Source organism: Arachis hypogaea, chromosome 11 (genome assembly GCF_003086295.3).
Source record: "Arachis hypogaea cultivar Tifrunner chromosome 11, arahy.Tifrunner.gnm2.J5K5, whole genome shotgun sequence".
Taxonomy (NCBI): domain Eukaryota; kingdom Viridiplantae; phylum Streptophyta; class Magnoliopsida; order Fabales; family Fabaceae; genus Arachis; species Arachis hypogaea.
This window is the reverse complement of record NC_092046.1, coordinates 17702201-17724518: the sequence shown is the minus strand read 5'-3', so window position 1 is coordinate 17724518 and position 22318 is coordinate 17702201.

Below are 22318 nucleotides of genomic sequence, written 5' to 3'. Positions count from 1 at the left end.
TTTTAAAAATATTTTATGAATATAACTTTACATTTAAGCAAAATACTTAACTAAGTATAACCAAGTTATTATAACAATTTTTTTAAATTACGCCTTTCTTTCTCTTTTTCTTTCTCCTTTTCCATTTCCTTCTCTTCCTCCTCCTCCTTCTCTTTCTCCTTCTTCTTCGCACACACAAATTCTTTTTCTTCTTTTTCTCCTTCTTCTTCAATAATATTAGTTTTCGCACAACAAGTTATACACTAATAATAACTATAACTGTAATTAATATCAGCAATCAAGATTTTGTCTCCTTGTTTCTTATTATTCAAGTCATGCATGGTTTTAATTGTAGTATAAAATGAGAGAATATGTAAGTAACCTTACTCTACCGTCATCATAATATAAAATCTATTATTGTTCTATAAACATTGTTCTTTTCTTTACTTTTATTGGATACTATGTTATTTTTTATATAAATTCGAATTCAGAAATACCTGCGTCTAGAATAAACCGAAAATATTATCAAAGAAAATCCATCGAATATTTGTCCATTAGATAAATTCGAATTCAGAAACACCTGCATCTAGAATGAACCGAAAATATTATCAAAGTGAAATCACGGTATAATACTAAATAAACCAAACATTATCCATTATATAAATTCAAATTCAATTCAAAATGTTAGTTTTTGTTAGTAAAATATTGGTGTTGTTGGTGATTACGATAACGAAAGAGAAGTTACATGCGCGAATTTAAAAGAAGGAAGAGGAGGAGGAGGAGAAAACGGAGAAATAAAAGGAGAAGACGAAGATAAAGAAGTTGCGTTATTAAAACACGCGTGTGATACACACTAGTATAATAAAAGTGATTTTTGTTGAGTTTGGGCCAATTTAGTTAGATTTAGATACAAAAATCCTTATGTGTAGTTGGGCTGATATTTTATATTTTTTTGAATAAAAGTAGTTAGCAATGATCTAATTTAAAAAAAAAATTATCTAGTATAAGAATATATGTGGTACAAATATTTTGTTAAATTGCTACTTATTGACAATATTTCGAATATGACATCTTTTAAATGGTGTGTCTATTCAATTATATCCTAGTAAAAGAAATAAATAAAAAAAAAACTTTTTCTTACATACTTCAACATACCCAAATACGATTACGTAGTGTGTCTGACCTTATTCGTGGTATATATCTTGATCAAATAAATTTAAAAATAATATATATAATTAATTATTAATAAAAAGAAATATTTAAAATATTTTAAAAATTAAAAAATATTAAAAATATTTTAAAAAATAAATTTGTACTTTAATATCCATACACGGTTAAGATATCAATAAGTGTCTAACAAATGTTTGAAATTAACGTGTATCTGTTTCATATTCTTGTCGTCGGTGCCTAAACTCAATTATAAACTTTTAAAAGTTTAAACCGTAAGAATTTAGTTGTCCACAATAAAATTAATAATTTTGTTAGTTAAACAATGACTTTTGTAAATAATGTGAATAATGGGTTTTAGAATTGATTCAATAAAATAAAAAAATATTTCACCTTCAAATTACATCCTAAACCTTAACATTAGGATAACCATCTGCACTAAATTGAACATCCCGTCATTGTTAACTATACATAAGTAAATCGAATCAAAAGAAATAATCATTCAATTAAAAATAATAAACATAATCGTCTGCATACCTATTGAATTGAACATCCGACATATTTATTGTTCACATTGTTTACTATTTCCATTGTCTACCTATACTTTTCCTAAAATTAATTATTGTATTAAAATTTAATAACCAAATTAATCCATATCCCTATTTTATATATTTCCACAACCTCATGAATGACAATAAGGTAGTCCAATATATCTCATCAAATGCATTGTCGCGAATTCCTTAGGACAAATTAAAGATATAAGCATGATGGTGCATGTAATAACTGAGTATGGAATTAAAGAAGGAGACATAAAGTTGTTGAAGATCTTTGAAAGCTTCCGCCCAGGCGATGGAGACGACAGAGCAACGAGCATGCGCTTATGCTCTCACTAACCCGGCAGCAGCTGATCAACATTTATTGCTCACCAATTTGTCTCATCATCCAATACTAATATTATTGTATAGTATACTAATAAATTCTGGGACCATATATACATACATTTATAATTTTATATAATTATCCTTAGAACCTAATAAGTTATAACGAACTTGTCGTGCATGGCATGGCCACATTGCACTAGCTAGACCGATGTTGACGTTATTGTCAGCAGCCAAATAAATAAATCCAAATTTTAGGACCAATCTAGGAATCATGTTAATTTTGTAATCTTTGTAGGGAACGGATTTCTTACACAACCTTTATTTGATGTGGGATTATTATTATTTTAGAATTTTCTGTCGTGAGTTTCTAATAATTGTGTGAAAACAAATTGAATGTTTAAGTTTGATATTTTTGTAAGTCTATGAAATGATAAAGTATAATTATCAAGGTCTTGAAATCTTATGAATAATATATATCATAAGATAAGATAGAATTAATCTTAGCATACAAGCAATTAGCATTTATAAGCCTTACAAGTGCGAAACTTACTAAAACCCTAAACGCGCTCCAATTCATACGTACAAGTCACGCGCTATATAACAGACTTTAGTTTCAATCAAAATCAATTAACGCGCGAATATCTCTCTTCCAATCTTCAAAAGATTTCCTTACCTTCTTCGAATCTCTTGCCAAGTTTCTTCGTTCTCCTTCTCGCGTTCTTCCCTCGTCTTTTGGATCCTTCTTTCTTCTGCGTTTATCACTTCTTTGGTCTTCGTCATTCGCCTGAGTTTTGCGAACTGTAACGCTAGCTTCGTTTTATTTTGATTTTCTGGTTTCTGAAATCAAATTTTGAAGTCCTTTTGAAGATAATGGATGATTCAACCTCAGATTGTTAGCGCAATCACGGCAAAGTGGATTCAATCTCAGATTGTCAGCTCAATCACAGCGAAGTGGATTTTGAATTTGAATCGAACGAAGTTCCTGAGATTTGATTTAGTTTCAGTTAATTTTGATTGTCTAGCTGAATAATTCGTGAAGCTAGACTGTGAAATTAATGCGTGAACATAATCTGTGGATTGAATATAATGTATTAATTTTGATTAATTATCTGTAATTTATAGCAGACGCTCGGGTGTAGATCAGAACTTTTTGGGTGTATTTTTATGGAGGTTTGGGTGTATTTACAGTTTATGGTTTTTCTTGTTATTTTTAATTGACTTGTTGTCGTTCGGGTGTATATCAGGAGTCCTTGGGTGTATGTTACTTTGATTGTTATTTTTTTTATGAGGTGCAGAAATTCTATAGTATTTTCTTGTTTTTAACATGTTGTATTTTGCAGTCTCTCTCTGTTGTTGATGAGCAACTTGTTCCCAAGGTAGGAATGACTTTTAAAAACCTTGAAGATGCTGCAAAATTTTACAAGGACTATGTCAAGACTGCATGTTTATTATATCCAGTTAAACATCTTTCATGCTGTATCAGTGGTGCATCCAAATTCCAGCCAATATCAAGGACATGTTATGAATTATCAGTTCAGGAAACCAGCAACAGTGGATAGTTTTTTGGGTGTATAGTTACAGAATATGGGTGTAAATCATAGTTTTCTTGAGTGTATTTCTGAATTTTCTTGTGTTTGACATTTTACATATATATATATATATATATATATATATATATATATATATATATATATATATATATATATATATATAATCTGCTGTTTATGTTATAAATTATTGTTTGTTTTTTTTATTTTGGTATAGGGTTTATGGTTTATGGGCTTAGGGTTTAGGGATAAAGCATTAGGGGATAGAGTCTGGTGTATATTTAACTTTTCTTGAGTGTAAAATAAAATTTTATGGGTGTAAAAATCAATGATTTGAGTGTATAATAGGTTGGGTGATTTAGGGTTTAGGGTTTAGGGTTTAGGGTTTAGGGTTTTAGGGTTTATGATTTAGGTTTTTAGGTTTTAGGGTTTAGGGTTTAGGGTTTAGTTTTTAGGTTTTAGGTTTTTAATGTTTAGGGTTTATGGTTTATGGTTTAGGTTTTTAGGGTTTAGGGTTTAGTGTTTAGGGTTTAGGGTTTAGGGTTTATGGTTTAGGGTTTAGGTTTTTAGGATTAGGGTTTAGTGTTTAGGGTTTAGGTTTTAGGTTTTTAAGGTTTAGTGTTTAGGGTTTATGGTTTAGGGTTTTTATGGATAAATCATCAAGGGGAATAGATGTTTGGGTGTATAATCAACATTCTTTGGGTGTAAAATGTCAGGTTATGGGTGTATATTTGGTTTGATGTTTTCCTTCATATTATAGTACTTGTAAATCAGACATTTTCAATATACCAGAGAGAGTTTAATTATGGAAAAAAAATTTACTTATAATTGGATCAAATATATTTACAGCATGTGTTCAATTTCTTACAAGAGTATATAATAGTTACATTAATCAATGTTAATATCATTAGAATCTATCTGACAAAATGGACTCAATAACAATGAGGATGGTATGGACAGTCTTATTGCATGACTTTCGCTAATGGCTTCAGCTTTGTCTTGATTCATTTCATGGAATAGAAGACATATATTTGTTCTTACATTTTTTACAGCTTATTTTTTGCCTTCCATTTTTACTGCAATGAAAAATACACACATAGATATCAGTCAGATACACTCATAGATCAACCAGATACACACAAACCGATTTCATAAGTATTTGATGAGATCAGTTCAAAATGATGTTCAATTGACTCAAACATCGATAAATATACAAGTTCAAACAATATTACAATGTCAAGCAATATACAGCCAAGGACAAGCAGTATTAGAACATTTGCAACAGTTGACTATATTAAATTATGAGTTCAAAAATATACACCCAACAAGTTACGCCATATACACCCAACACATTACGCCATATACACCCAACAAATTACGCAATATACACACAAAAATTAATTAGGAGAAGAACTAGAACAAGAAGAACTGTAAAAGCTAGAACAAGATGAACGATAAAAACTTAGATCAGGCACGTACACCCAAACCAATTTCATAAGTATTTAATTAGATCAGTTCAAAATTATGTTCAATTCACCGAAACATGGATAAATATACAAGCTCAAGCAATATTACAATGTCAAGCAATATACACCCAAGGACAAGCAATATTAGGACAGTTGCAACAGTTGATTATATTACATGATATAGGTTCAGGAATATACACCCAACACATTACGCCATATACACCCAACAATCAACCATATACACCCATACAAATTACTCCATATACACCCAACAAATTAAGCAATATACAGCGAAAAATCAGTTACGAGAAGAACTAGAACAAGAAGAACAGTAAAACCTAGAACCACTTTGAAGAACAGTAACACCTAGAGGAACTTACAAGAAGAGTAAAACCTAGAATAAGAAGAACAGTAAATACAGTGATATGAGATTTAGAACAAGAAGATCAGTAAAACCTAGAAGAACATAGAAGAACAGTAAAACCTAGTTCTTCGATTTCGAAATCAGAAACAGAAATGTGAAAAATGTACAAGATGAGTAAAATAGTAACGTACCTTGAATAATATTTCTTCGTTTTTTCTGGAGATTGTTGATGGAGAGTTCTATCTTCGCGACGAGTTCGACCTTGAATAATGTCTCTTCAGTTTGGAATGTTGCTCGAAACTTTGTGGTTTGTGTTTTGTTTGAAGGAGAAGAGGAAGAGTTAGCCATGACGAGCGCTTATTCCAAAGAGTAACCGTTTAAGTGACGCACGTGGGTTGACGCTCCATTCAAAGGGAGTGAGTGCGTATGGACAAGTTATTGGGCTGAGTTAACTTGTAAGATTTGTAAGCCTTTTTTACTTGTATGTGTAGCAGGTCCTGATAAAATCTTTTATTTATGATCTAAGTTTTTTTTATAGTTAAGACCTGAATATTATATACTATTATATAAAAAAGATCTCATTAACCATCATGAATATTATTTAACAATGGACAAAACAGTCTTTTTTCATGACCTGTGAGCAAGTATCGTTTCCCATGTCATGAGGGATGAGGCATTGTGTAAGAAATCCATTCCCCACTTTTGCATGTGCTGGTGGTTTGTTCACTTGTTGTATAAACAAGTTAACGTTTGTTTCATTGTTTGTAATCGTGGATACTAATATATATGTACCATTAGTCTATTACCATACACGATCATATCATGCAACTACTTGCAAGTTGTAACCTTCTGTACGGATTTTTGTTTTTGGCACAAAAAATTTATGCAAGAGAAATTCCTTCGGTGAAAAGTGAGGTTATAATAAATAAATTTAAAATAAATCTCGCTAGGGAGTCAATAAAATATTTGTACAATGTATACAATTGACTATATATTAAAAAATGAACATCATTCATAGATCAAATTCTTGACCTTTTAGATCTAGAACTCTGATATCATGTCATGAAACCACTCATTCCAAAAGTTTAAATGGATAGGAAAAAATAACATTAATAGTTATATTTCTAATACTGAATCGAACATTCCTAAACCTCCATTGTACACATTGTACAGATATTCCATTGACATATATATATATATATATATAGTACGTAATATTTTATCATTGTTCTAAGTTTTTAGAAACTTTTGTCTAAGTTCCTAGATTTCATTCATTAAAGGGCTGATTTTTTTTTTCAGATAAATTAGCCTGTGTTTAATTATAAACATTACATTATAAACTCACATATCTATTTACATATACAATTATATAAATTTTTATATTAAATCACTAACACTTATTTGAACAGATAAATAAATACCAATTCAAATTACTAATATATCTACAATTTGCGTCAAGTCCAAGCTGGTCTGAAGTAATGAAGTATTATAGGTTATCACTATAGGACACGTAGAAAGCTACAACTATAGGGCTCTAGTCTATTCAATTGGTCCATTAGCGGTTGGTTAATCATTTACCGAAAAGTGGTCCAATCTAGTGGTCCAACTTTACGTGGGACCAATTTTTTTTTCTTTTTCACAAGTTGCAAACACTATACCTTGTGCTTGCATTTTTAGATACTCTCTCAAATTACATTATTTGTTGCTATTAGGCTGCTTTTGAGTCACACGAGCTTCCTATAATTAATTTTGATTTTCTCCCTCGAAACAATGAAGCTATACATATTCTAACTAAATTGAAACTATAATATATGTTTTAACCCCCTTGATTTTTTTTCACTTTTAATTACTGCTAAACAAGATTTTAGGCTGAATTAGGAATCAGAATTTCAGCATCCACACAAAAGTTAAAAGCTGACTTTAGATAAAGTTGGGTAGAGCTGTGACCACCATCATCAGTGTCTTACAAAAAAGCAAAGCTAGTTTCTTCACTCTCTTGATGATCTGAATTAATGCACTTTGATTATTCATAATTGTATGTCAGTTACATACCCAAGGTTAACACTAATGTTCCCTACAATGTACCATATATATTGAAGAAATAGTCAAACGAGCCTCTAAAAGATTATTCGTTTTTTAACTTAGTTTTCGAAAAATTTTTTAATTAAATTTATCTTTTAAAGATTTTAAATTATTCATGTTAGTCCTTCGATAACTTCTATTACTACTATTACTAATAACTTCAGAGTTTGTTGATGTAGTATATTAAGTAACATCACAACACACCTAGTAGTCTTAATTGACTATTAACATAATTATTAGTTTATGAAATTAGATCAAATTAATCCTAAATTGAAGAATTCCAATGCCTCAAGTTCTCCCCTCAATTAGATTTTTATGTAATCTAATTTCATAAACTTATTATGCTAATAGTTAATTAAGATTCTTATAGGTGTATGTTGGGATATCACTTAACGTGTTACATTAATAAATTTTGACACTATCAATAAAAAAAATGACAGAAAAACTAATATAATTAATTTAAAATTTTTAAAAGATAAATTTGATTAAAAAAATCTTTCGAAAACAAATTTAAAGAACGAACGATTTTTCAATGACTAATTTAATAATTTACTATAATCTCATCGGAAGATAATTATCATCTATTTAATAATATTCTTATATATATATATTTGACGGAAATAATATCAAATTCTTATATTTGAATATATTGTATATATTTAATAACAAAGAAGCATGCATGTGGATGGAGAAACAATTGTTGGCTAATTTTTTTTATATGGAATAAATATTGGTGTTTTTGTTAAAAATAAAAATATTTGGTGTAATTCCAGATGAGTGAATTTTTTAGACAAAAAGTTAACACGTGGGGAGCGTGTTGCAACACGTGGGGGCGTGTTGGATACGTGGCAGTATTCTAACCAACACGTGAAAGACGTGCTGAATAATTTTCATCATACTGTAATACATTTTAAATATCAATATTCAACTAAAACACCATCTTTTTTTTCATATTAAAAATAATTTCTGACAATTGTTACTTCAGTATTTGTCTACACAGGCAATCCTATTAATTAAATTAAATATTTGTTAACAAATATTTAAGAAAATCACACTTCTCTCTCTTGTAAATATTAAAATTATATTTCTTTCTCTTTTATTTATAAAATGTGATTTATTTTAAAGACTAAAATAATATACACTTTAGTTTATTTAATCAAAATATCTTTTAATAATTATTGTAATTTTATATAAATTAATAATAATTATTTAGTCTGTTCAAATAATGATAACAATAATATATTTATTATTGATGCAATCATTTGTTGTTTTTAATATTTTATCATTAATCATAAAATATCTAAAGAAATTTAAATTAAATACTTTTATAACAACTTATAATATTTTAAATTAAGTGATCAAAGATTAAGCATAAATAAAATTTATTATAAAAGTAATAAATATATATATTTTATACTATTATTATTATTATTATTATTATTATTTGAATCACTAATATATAATTATAATAACTATTAATGAAAAATATTTTGGCTAAATAAACTAAAATATATATTATTTTAATTTTCTATAAAAGAAAGTATTTCTTTTATAAATAAAAGAGAGAATATTGTCATTTAAACGTCTTATAAACTAGAAAAATGTCATTTTCTCTAAATTGTTTTTAGGACACTAGTAAGGATTTAATTTCTCTTAATATAAATAACTTTTATTTTAAGCCAAATACATTAATTTAAAAGTTTTATTTTTTATTAATTTTTCAAAAACCATATTAATAATACCTTTAGCACAATCTTTTAAAAAAAATCGTCTAATTAAAAGTAGTGAGTTACTCCTGAATGAAGATCACCTTGGTCATTCAAAGAAATCACACAACGACAGAGTTTGAGATGATGAATTTTCCATCCATATCATCTATATGATTAGTTATCTAAATCAAATCAAAGACAATTTTTCCAGTGATGGGATTGATTATAGAAATTTTGAGATATTTTAATGCCAACAGGGAAACACTAGTACCTTCACATTCACACCTTAATAAGTGGTGTACCTGTAAACTTTAGAAATGAGTGGAGATTATTTAAGCGAGTGAACTTTTTTCTTTTTCTATCTTTTTTACTTAAGCATTTGCATGTGACTTGTCCTTGCACTTTTGTACAAATCACAATGAATTAACTTCTCATTGTTCAACTTTATAATCACTACTTTGGGTCAGATAAGACTTGCAATCCCTACATGTTTATTTACTTAATTTCAATTAGGAACTCAATTAATTCAATTCCACTCAAAATTTTCAAAAAAATATATTAGGTGTATGTTCACCATCTTAGGAAGATTTTTCATTTTTTTTTTTATTTCTCACAACTCAAATCTAAGACATATAATTCAAAATATTTAGTTCAGGGGTTAAAAATACCTGGTTAACTTAATTTATGATCGCAAGTTGTTGCAATCACTTTGAAAATGAACCCAGTAAGTTTATGGAGGTGGGTCACTTTGCACACCCTTTATCTATGCATAGGATATGGGACCAAGCAATAATAATATTCGTACACACAAACACAAATCAAGTGATTTTGTTAATCCTTCAATCGAATCATTGTAGGCTTTTTCAGTTTATACAAGTTCGATGCATATATAGCATTCGACTTTGTTTATTATTTATAGGATACTTAACCCTTTTCTTATTTTCTTTATAATTTCGTTATACTCTATTAAAAAATTACTTACTACATACGAATACTTTTAATAAATTTTATTCTATATTAAATCTGTCTATAAATTCATTTATAATATGTTATTGAATAAAGTACTAAATTAGTCCTCTACATTTGAGCGTATTCCTGTTTTAGTCCTTAAGATTTAAAGTGTCCTATTTGAATCCAAAAAAATTTCATTTAGTTTCAATGTAGTCCCACCGTGAAATCAAAGTTAAATAATTAACGAAATCTCCTACATGACAGTAGTACAAGAACAAGGTCGATAATCTAAAAAATAAGTACAAGTTCCAAAGGTATAAAATAAACCGTGAATGCATCAATACATTTATTTATAGATTTTCTTACAATTTAAATAAAATATTTTCTATAGAACTAAAGAGCATAATAAATAAATATATTGATGCATCCATGGTTGATTTTATACATGTGGAGCTTGTAATTATTCACGTCATGATACTAAAACGTTTTAAAAATGTCACGCCAAACACTTTATAGTATTTAAAACTTATAAAATCTTAACCTATCACAACCTTTCTACTATTGAAAAAAATCCTATAAAATGAAGAGACTTGTAAAACAATAAAATAAAAAAAAATATTGTTAATTTATAATTTTTATCATGCATGAATTTTATGACTCTATTTTAAAGGTGATTAGGCTGCTACTTTTTTTATTTTACAAAAAATGATAACATAATTGTGTAACTTTTTTATGTTGAAAAAACTCGCTATTTTACCTTTCTTAAGAATTTATTCTTTTAATATGCATATTTTCATTATCCCAAAAGATTGTAAATAATGAATTTCCATGTATGACATAGGAATAAGTTTTATCTGTTAAAATATATCAAAATATCCCTCAAAATAGTAAAACAACATATGTAATTAAATAAATTAGGACTATTTTAATAATTAGCATATATATATGTTCTCAACAGTGTATATTATAAACCAAATAAATTCTTAACAAATATGCAAGAAATCCAAAAATATTTCAAGAAACTTAATTTGTGAAGTGTCTTGACAAATTTAAAAGTTCTTAATAACTTAAAAAAGGGATTAAATCTATGATATTCTTTTAAATTTGATTAAATAAGTCTCAAATAAGAAATTACAAACTGAATTTTTTTATCTACGAGATGAATTATATAGGAGACAATTTCATTTTATCTCATAATAATAGAAACAGAAATAAAATAAGGAAGAAGAGAATGACACAGTCATGTATCCTGGTTCAGCTACCTTGTGCAATGTAGTCTACATCCAATCTCCACCACAACTGAAGTGGAATTTTTATTATCTTTTTAAGTATTACATACACCAATTCTCAAGGATTCAACCTAATCCTATCAGGACAAACCAAGCTTCTACCTAAACTTGACTTGTCTAGGTTCACTTCCTAGACTCTCACCACACTAAGTGCTCATCTAATTTAGTAAGGAATACCTCTCTCGTACATGATACAAAACAGAAATACAACCAAAAGACACATGACATAAATTTTTGCTTTTCTCTCCAAATATTTATCTTTGTCTTTTCTCTCAATGATTTTTACTTAATGTCTACATATGCCTTTTATCACTGAATAGAAACAAAAAAAAAGATACAACATACAAACTGAATATTCAATGATAAATTATGAAGGAGATTATATAGAATAGCTCTAAAACTTTAAGATGAACTAGATTCAGCACTCTCATATGTAGCTCTCCATCTTGGTAGAATATTTTTTTGAAGTAGAAACACTATCCAAGATGTTGAGCAAGAACAATAGAGAAGTTCTCAATGAAACTCAAACTTTGGTTCACTCTTCTTGACAAACTGAAGTTGATTTCTCCTTTTTGTAATGAGTTCTGTTTTCATAGTTAGGGCTTGCTTTCCAAAGTCAGCTCTTTAAATTTTGAACTAACTGAAGTCTCCTTTTTTTTTCTTTAATCAGACCAGAAAATCAGAGATTAGATATCAAAGTTAATCACAACAGAGGAGAGATGAGCAGCAGCAACTTGCTTCTTTAATGAGTTTGCCAAATTCAAACCCTTAATCTTGTACTTTGGCCCCAAGTTTTAATATTAGCCATTGATTTACAGTAGATCAGAATAGCCACCACTTTTTTTCATATTATCCGAAATAATTGTGCAGAAGAAAGAAGAAATTAGCAAGTAATTGACTTGCATGTTAATGAAAACTTCATACCTTTATCTTCTAATTTAGCTTAACTTGAGCAAATTACCTTCGGCTACCTTTATCTTCTAAGTGAAGCGCCTTTTTTTTTCTTTGATACTTAGTAAAAAAATAAACTTTTCTTTCTTCTTTGTGCCTTACCTAAACCACCAGAGCTCCACCATTAGCTATATGCTCTTCTTTGTATAAAGACAATGGGTTAGACTAAGAGCTTGGTCCAAGTAGTTAAGATTCATATTCTTGGTTCTATTATTTGAGCTGCACAATAACAATTGGGCCTGCAACACTAAATAAATCATCAAAACACTTTTGGGCTTTTAACCTAACTAAAATTATGTTTGTCATCACCAAAAATATTATTATTATTGACTGAATTCAACAATCTCCTCCTTAATGATAAACAATATTTAACACGAAAATAAAGAAAATAGAATAACAAATTTATATTAGAGACTTCTCTTTGATAATTCCAGTTCAAATGTGATATGCTCTCCCTTTCTCTCATAAGAGATATTCCCCTTTTATGTGAGCTTCTTCACAAACAATACACATGTCATATTGATAGACAATCAGAATTTTAGCAACACATATAAGAGAATATCATTAAACATGAGTAAGATAATTAGCAAATTATCAAAACATCATATGTCCATATGTCTCCATCTATTTAATCTATCCTATTTATCCTATTGATGACTACTCCTTCTTTTGTCATTAAGGGAGAAAATGGTAACCAAGCAAGAAACATGTTAGATTCCAAAGATAACAAATCTACAAAAGAAGTAATGATTTAGATAAGAGATATAGTTATCCAGAAGACAAAAGAAATAGTAGCTAAAAGACAAATTGTCTCATAAAATTAAGTGCAACAAAATTAAAAGTCTTTAATATGAGACATTCCTAGGCATTCGAGCCTTCATCCTCAGCACCATGAGATCCTCTTGATCAGTTGTCATAGTGTCATCTTCATGAATGTTGTCCACATACTTCAGAAGAACAACAATTCTATCTCTTGACTTGTGCAAAGCATTTTCATTCTGAAGAGTAAGCTTTCTCACTTGTTGGCTGGAAGATATGAGATGATTGGACAAGTTGACAAATTCTTGGAGAACATCCTTGACAACCCTATACGGAAGAGATTTGTGCCCAGTAGAGGTTGATGTTCCAGTAGTGGAGTAAGGAGGAATGTCATCAAACTCTTCTTCTTCATCATCAATGACCATTCTTTCGGGTCTGATAGGTCATTTCTTTTATTGTTTCATTGTACCATAACCTTTTAAGTAAGAGTTCCTATTTTAAGTGACTCATTGGACAAGTTAACACCAAAAAATTTAAAGAAACAGATTAAAAATATGCCATAAGGAAGTGATACATTTTTATCACTTTTTGTATAATCATATATATGCCTCATCATCAAATAAGTAAAAAAAATTAATTTTCATAATGATAGCATACAACACCAGTGTGTCACAAAATGAAACCTTTTAATATAAAATGCTTTGAGGGAGGATAATGTGGTTTAGAATGTGATGGAGTTGTGAATAGATAGGACCTAGAGCCTTATGGGTAGGACTAAGACCATCAATGAGAGAAATATTTTCACAGATAGAGGATAGGGCATCTTGGTATGAGATACCTAACCCTTCATCCCATTTTTTCGAAGTGTATGCATTAACACCAACATCAGAATACCCTAGGACTTCACTATTCTACTGTTCAGATTTAATTCATGCCTTTTGATATAAGAATGAACATTTTCATTGTGGTAGGTCATGTTAGCATAGAACTCACGAATAAGGTCAGGGTAGACAAGTTTTTTATTTTAAAAAGATGATTTCAATCCATAAATACTATGTTTTTCACAAAGTCAAGACATTTCTTTTCTAAAGCAAGTAAATCAGCAAGATAGGTAAGACATAAAGGACGATGAACAACAACTCCCTTATAAAACTCAAAGTTCATAGTAGAGAAACAAAAAAGACGGTTGAAGTGAGAGTGAGACATGTTTGCAAAGTGAAATTTGAAAGCAAAAGGGTCACTATTTGGAGGTTCTTTGACTAAACAAAGGGAGATGCAAGGGTTACTTCTCTGAGAACATTGAGAAACTAACTTAGGTTTAGATCTTGGGAGATCACAAGTCTCTTCTTCATTTTCTTGTTGTTTTCCTTTCAACACACTGGGACGAGAAGGAGCACTGAATGGTTCGACTGCCTGAGAGGAGGAGGGACAACGTGCCATTGTCTTGGTGTGAGCCATCGATTCAGAGTGAAGAGGAGAAGGATATGGAGTTGGTGTATGAGAATGAATGTGAATATGATTGTGGGATGGTGCACGAGAACTTTCAAAAATTCTGGAAAGTTTATGAGTGAACGTGCCTCTTTGGGTAGCGGTTTTCTTTCTCATCTTAATGACACAGGGGTGTTGCAGTTTTTCAAAATAAATTGAAATGATAAGAATGATAAATATGAAGAAGAATGTAAGATATATGAAGAGTTTTTGTTTTGCAACTGCAGCAAGTTAAAGCAGTTCTTGAAAAAAGAGAAGTTCAGAACCCTATGACAACTTGATTTGAAAAGGATTTGACTTAAAGTCGAAAAGTTGTATTTTTAAAATAATACTTTAAAGTGCAGAAAAGATAGAAGTTCGAAAAAGATTTTCAATGTATGACAAAAACCAATGAGGCCCACTCATAAACATACAAACTCATATTGGGTCTAAAGGGGGTAGTGTTTAAGGAAACACACAAAACCACTTGAGATAAAAAAAGAAAAGTTTAGTCCACTTGAAATTATCTAAAATTAGAACCCAGAGTCACGTTCCATATTAAAAGCTCTTCATCTGTCCAGAAATGTCTCATCTCGACTTGTGAGACAAAAACATCAAACACCACATTAGCAATATTAAAACAAAGATTCATAACTGAGTATACCCAAATTAGTTCTTAATTTATAGAACTTGTCTTCAGCCAAAGGTTTTGTGAATATATCAGTCAGTTATTCCTCCGATTTAACAAATTAAATATTAATATTCTTTTTTTGAACATGTTCCCTTATTAAATGGAATCTTACTTCAATATGTTTTGTTCTTGAGTGCAAAATAGAATTTTCAGAAATATTAATGGCACTCATGTTATCACAAAATAAAGGAATATTTTTTGTTTTCAATTTATAATCGACTACTTGAGTTTTTAACCATAACAATTAGGAACAACAAGATGAAGCAGCAATGTATTCGGCTTTGGCAGTGGATATAGCTACGGTAGACTACTTCTTGCTTGACCACATATTTAGAGATCTACCCAAAAAATAGCAAATTTCAGAAGTACTTCTCCTATCCATTCTATCTCTAGCAAAATCTACATCTAAATAACCAACTGCAAAAAAATCATCAGACCTAGGATACCATAAACTAAAGTTGGATGTGCCATGAACATATCTAATGATTCTTTTAACTACAGAAAGATGTGATTCTTTTGATTATGAGTGAAATCTTGAACAAACTCCAATACTTTGCACAATATCAAGTCTAGAGGATGTAGGATACATAAGAGAACCTATCATTTTTCTATATCTGATTTCATCAACATCTTTCTCAATTTCATCTTTTTTCAACTGTGAATTCGGATGCATTGGAGTGCCCATGAGTTTGGCATTCTCCATTCGGAATTTCTTAACTAGTTCCTTGACATACTTCTCTTGATGTATAAAAATTCTATTTGAAGTTTGTTTTATTTAAAACTTAAAGAAAAAAGTTAAGTTCATCCATCATGCTCATGTCAAATTTACTAGTCATGAGTTTACTAAAATCAGCACAAAGAGACTCATCGACTAAATCAAAAATTATATCATCAACATAAAATTGCATTAGGATGAAAAAATTATTAGAATTTTTAATGAAGAGAGTAGCGTTGGTGGTGCCTCTTTGAAAACTATTTTTCAAAAGGAAAGAACTAAGTCTTTCATACTAACCTTTGAAACTTGTCTTAAACCATAAAGTGTTTTTAAAAGCTTAAAAACATGGTTTGAAAATTTTTTATTTTTAAAATCCGGAGGTTGTGTCACATACACTTCTCTATTAATGATACCATTCAAAAATATACATTTTACATCCATTTGAAAAAGTTTAAAACCATAATGGGCAGCATATGAAAGGAGAAGCCTTATAGCTTCCATTTGAGCCACTGGTGCAAAAGATTCATCAAAATCTATTCCTTCCTCTTGATCATATCCTTGAGCCACTAATCTTGCTTTGTTCCTAGCTATGATTCTGTTTTCACTCAATTTGTTCCTAAAAATCTACTTAGTGCCTATCACTTTCTTCCCAATTAGATCGGGTACAAATATCCATACTTGATTCTTTTCAGATTGTTGTAACTCTTCTTCCATGACTTTGACCCAAGAAGGATCACTAAGAGCTTCATTAACATTTTGAGGCTTAATTTAAGGAAGAAAGGCCAAATTATTTTCCTCTGATGCTCTTCTAGAAGAGGATCTTGTGTTGACACTTTGTGAAGAATCCCCTATGATGAACTCTTATGGATAGTTCTTTAGAAATCTCCATTCATGGGGTCTTGGTGATTTAGGAACAGATTCGGATAGGTTTGGTTCATTGGTACTGGTATTTTCAGGAATATCAACAGTTGCAGGAGATAAAATGAGATTGTCTCCTGCAAAATTGTATACAACAGCTGAATCAGGAACATTGTGTACAGATTCAAATTTTTTCTGATCTTGGACTTCACTCATGTTGCCTTCCACTTGATTACCTGCATCACCATCTTCTAAAATACTTAGAACAACATTAGAATCACAAAATATAACATATATAGACTCCTCAATAATTCTAGCATCTTGATGATACACTCTATAGGCTTTACTTGTTGTGGAGTAACCAACAAAAGTACTTTCATAAGCCTTTGGATCAAATTTTTCTAAATTATTTTTAGTGTTTAAAACAAAATATTTACATAAAAAAATGTGAAAGTAATTTAGATTTGGTGGATTTTCCTTCCAAAGTTCATAGGGGATTTTTTTCAAAAAATTTTTTATAATTCTTCTATTCAAGATGTAGCATGTCGTATTCACAATTTCAGTCCAAAGAAACTTAGGAACTTCACTTTCACATAATATGGTTCTAGCAATTTTTTGAAGACTTCTATTTTCTTTTTTTCACAACACCATTTTGTTGGGGTGTTCTTGGGTAAGAGAAGTTATGTGAAATTCCTAATTTATTATAAAAAGATTCAAAAAATTAATTTTTTAAATTCTTTACCATGATTACTTCTAATAGAAACAATCTTTAAATCTTTTTCATTTTGGATCCTTTTGCTAAAAATTTCAAAATTTGAAAATGCATCACTTTTATGTGCAAGAAATAGAACTCAACCAAATCTAGTATAATCATCCATAATCACTAAGTCATAGTGTTTACTACCTAGACTTTGAGTTCTAGTTAAACCAAAGAGATCAACATGTAGCAATTCAAGAGGTCTTTTAGTAGAAATGTCTTTCTTAGGTTTAAAAGAACTCTTGGTTTATTTTCTCATTTGACAAGCATCACAAGTGACGTCTTTGTCAAACTTGATTTTATAAAGATTTTTTACTAATTCTCTTCTTACTAGCTTGTTAATTTGATACATGCTAGCATGACCTAATCTTTTGTGTCATAGCCATTTTTCAGAATCTTTTGAATGAAAACATGCCACATTTTTATTCTTAAGTTCATCTAAAGTGAGGCTATATATATTATCACAATGTTTTGACACAAACAACACTTCATCAGATTTTTCATTCACGACAAGGCATTCTAATCTTTTGAACATTACAAATAACCAAGATCACACAATTGGCTAATACTTAAAAGATTGTACTTCAATTCATCAACCAAGAAAACATCATCAATGAAAGTAGAGAGATCTTTACCAACTTTTTCAATTGCAACAATTTTTCCTTTACCATCATCATCGAAAGTCATAAATCCTCCATCATACTTGTTGAGTTTAACAAAGAATGTTGACTTTCCCGTCATATGCCTAGAATATCCACTATCCAAGTACCACATGTCTTTCTTCTTCTTGGATGCTAGACAAATATGAATATATTCTTAAGTGACCTTAAGTATCCAAATTAATTTGAATCCTTTGAAGTTAATCCATCTTGGTTGTCCAAGAACATTGAAATCACAAACAACTTTGTATATTTTGTTTCTCACCAATCTTTTGACAATAAAGCATTGAGAAGAGGAATGACTATGTTTATTATAATTTGAACAATGATTTCTGTTTGCATGATCGTGTAAGTGATTAAATGTTTTGAATTTTCTGGCTTTTGAGATTGATACATCACTTTTGATAAAATGAGTTTTAGCAGCTGCACCATCTTTAGCAACATATTCCATACCAGACTTTCTAACAAAAATTTGGTCCTTGATGATGATGCATTTTTATCAAAATAAGATTTTTTAAAAGTAGCATCATAGTTAGTGAAGTAATTCAGACCAGATTTTTCAAATAAATTTTCTTTGATTTGCAAGCAATTTGTCCAAGTTGCTAGAACTATGCGCAAATTTTGTTAAATCATTATTCAAACCTTTAATCATTTCATTTAATATTTCATTTTCTGCAACGAGTTCTTGTGAAACGTCAACCGAGTGCTTTTCTTTAAATTTTTCAATTTCAAGTTTTAGAAATCGGTTCTCTTTAACAAGTTCAATGGCACTTTCGGTTTTTTTCACTTTTTTTTCAAGAAATTATTTTCAGCTTTCAAAATTTTATTTTCAGATTTGCATTTATTGTATTTATTCAACAATTTCTTAGAATGATTAGGAAGATCATCAATTATAACATGTAAATCTTCAATGGACAAGTCAAAGTAGCTTGCCTTATCTAATTGATCATAACCTGCCATTAGACATATTTGTGCTTCATATTCAGATTCTTCATCCTTATCAGAATTGTTCTCTAGATTCTCCCATGAAGCCATAAGCACTTTCTTTTTTTTTCTTCGCATTATCCTCTTTCTTTAGCTTAGAACAGTTGAACTTGAAGTGACCTACCTCCTTGCAGTGATGACAAATGACTTTGCTTAGATCCCTTTTTTATTCCCTTGAACTCGAGCCTTTGATCTTGCCTTTGCTTCTCATTAACCTTCTCAATCTCCTAGCAAACAATTTAATTTCATCATCTGAGAAACTATCATTGAAATCATCATCCAATGACTCAACTTTTGATTTTAGGGGCATTTCTTTTCTTTTTGTGTCTTGACTGGTGTGTGTGGTTTCATATGCAAGAAGTTTTCCTCTCAACTCATCATAAGATAACGAACTCAGGTTGTTGCTCTCGGCTACCACAATTGCTTTTGTTTCACACTCTTTTGTAAGGCTTCTAAGAACTTTTTTCACAAGTATTTGTTTAGTGTGGGTCATTCCCATATCATCCAAACTGTTTATAATGATTGAGAATCTCTCAAACATCTCATCAATAGTTTTTCTATCTTTCATGAAAAACATCTCATATTCTTTTTGTAGCATATCTATCCTTATTTCCTTGACTTGTTTGGTAACTTCGTGAGTGACTTGGAATTTATCCCAAATCTTTTTTGCCATTTTTCATCTAGATACCTTCCGATATTCCTCGAAGCTAATAGCATAGTGCATCATGTTGATGGCTTTGGCATTCAACTCCACTCTCTTTTTGTCTTTTTCGTTTCATTCAGCTTCTTCTTTCGGAGTCACCACTCCTTCAGCACTTCTTTTTGTAGGAACTTGAGGACCATTTACAATGATTTTCCATATATTGGAGTCAATGGATTAAATAAAGATCTGCATCCTTTTCTTCCAGTAGGTGTAGTTCTTTCTATTAAAAAAAGGAGGCCTGTTGTTTGACTGACCCTCAGTAAGAGTATAGGCCACAGTATTTGTACCCAAGTTGTTAGCCATTAGACCTTTCCTCCAAGCTATGAAGCTTGCTCTTTGAGACCAAGCTCTAATACCAATTGAAGGTTCTTGATGGCCTAGAGAAGGAGGGTTGAATCTATGGCCTTCTTTTAAACTTGATTAAATAAGCCTCAAACTAGAAATTAAAAACTGAACTTCTATCCTGTCTGCGAGATAGATTATACAGGAGACAATTTTGTTTTGTCTCATAACGATAGATACAAAAACAGAGCAGAAAAAAAGAGAATGACACAGCCATGTATCTTGGTTCAACTACCTTGTGAAATGTAGCATACATCCAGTATCCACCACAACTGAGGTAGAATTTTTGCTATCTTTTCAAATATTGCATACACCAATTCCCAAAGATTCAACCTAATCCTATCAGGGACAAACCAAACTTCTACCTAAGCTTGACTTTGCTAGGTTTACTTCTAGACTCTCAACACACTAAGTACTCACCCAACTTAGCAAGAGATACCTCTTTGGTTTATGATACAAAATAGAAATACCATCAAAAGGGACATGACATAAATCTTGATTTTTCTCTCCAAGTACCTCTCTTTGCCTTTTCTCTTAATGACTTTTTCTTAATGTCTTACATATATGTCTTTTACCACTGAATAGAAACAAAGAAAGATACAACATAAAATCTGAATATTTAATAATAAATCATGAAGGAGATGATGTAGAATAGCTCTGAAGCTTTAAGATAAACCGGATTCAGCACTCTCATATGTAGCTTTCTATCTTAGCAGAATATTTTTTTGAAGTAGAAACATTGTCCAAAACGTTGAGCAAGAACAATAGAGAAGCTCTCAATGAAACTCAAACTTTGGTTCACTCTCCTTGACATACTGAAGTTGATTTCTCCTTTTTATATTGAGTTCTATTTTCACATATAGGGCTTGCTTTCCAAAGTTAACTCTTTAAATCTTGAACTAGCTGAAGTCTCCTTTTTTTTCTCTTTAATCAAACCAGAAAATTAGGGATTAGATATCAAAATTAAACACAGCAGAGGAGAGATGAGCAGCAACAACTTGCTTTCTTAATGAGTTTGCCAAATCTAAACCTTTAATCTTATGCTTTGGCCCCAAGTTTCAATGTTAGCCATTGATTCATATCAGATTAGAATAGCCACCACTTTCTTTATGTTACTTGAAATGGTTGTACAGCGAAAAGGAGAAATTAGCAAGTAATTGACTTGCATGTTAATAGAAACTTCATACCTTTATTTTCTGATTTAGCTTAACTTAAACAAAATTACTTTCGACTCCCATTTGATTTGACATAACCTTCAAGATTTTCTTTCCTTTTTTCTGATTTGGTGCTTAATGAAAAAGTGAAGCGCCTTTTCTTCTTTGATACTTAGTAAAAAAGTAAACTTTTCTTTCTTTTTTGTGCCTTACCCGAACTACCAGAGCTCCACCATTAGCAATATGCTCTTTCTTTTATGAAGGCAATGGGCTGGACTAAGAGTTTGGTCCAAGTAGCTAAGATTCAGATTCTTGATTCCATTGTTTGGGATGCACAATAGCATTTGGACTTAGGGATGGCAACACCACCTGAACTCGCGGTACCCACCCTGTCCTTACCCGCTCGGGGCGGGTAATTACCCGCCCCGCACCGAGGCGGGATTTTGGGTGGGACGGGGCGGGGCCAAGTTTAGGTACTACCCGCCCCTACGCGCCCCGGTATATATATAATATATAATTTTAATATATAATATGTGTAATATATGTAAAATAATTAGTAAAATGATTGATAATATTGTATCATATTTAAAATTTTACTTTAATTTTTGTTATGTATTTGATGATGGTTATATAAATTTTGAAATTTAATTTTATTTATTAGATTTTAATAATTATAGGGGCGGGACGGATACCCGCAGGAGCGGATTAGAGTTCAACCATTTACTACCCGTGGATAAAAGCATGACGAGTTTTATGCGAATTATTATAAGGAGGGGCGGGGTTGAGTAGAACAAAAACCCGCCCTGTTGCCACCCCTATTTAGACTTGCAACACTAAATAAAT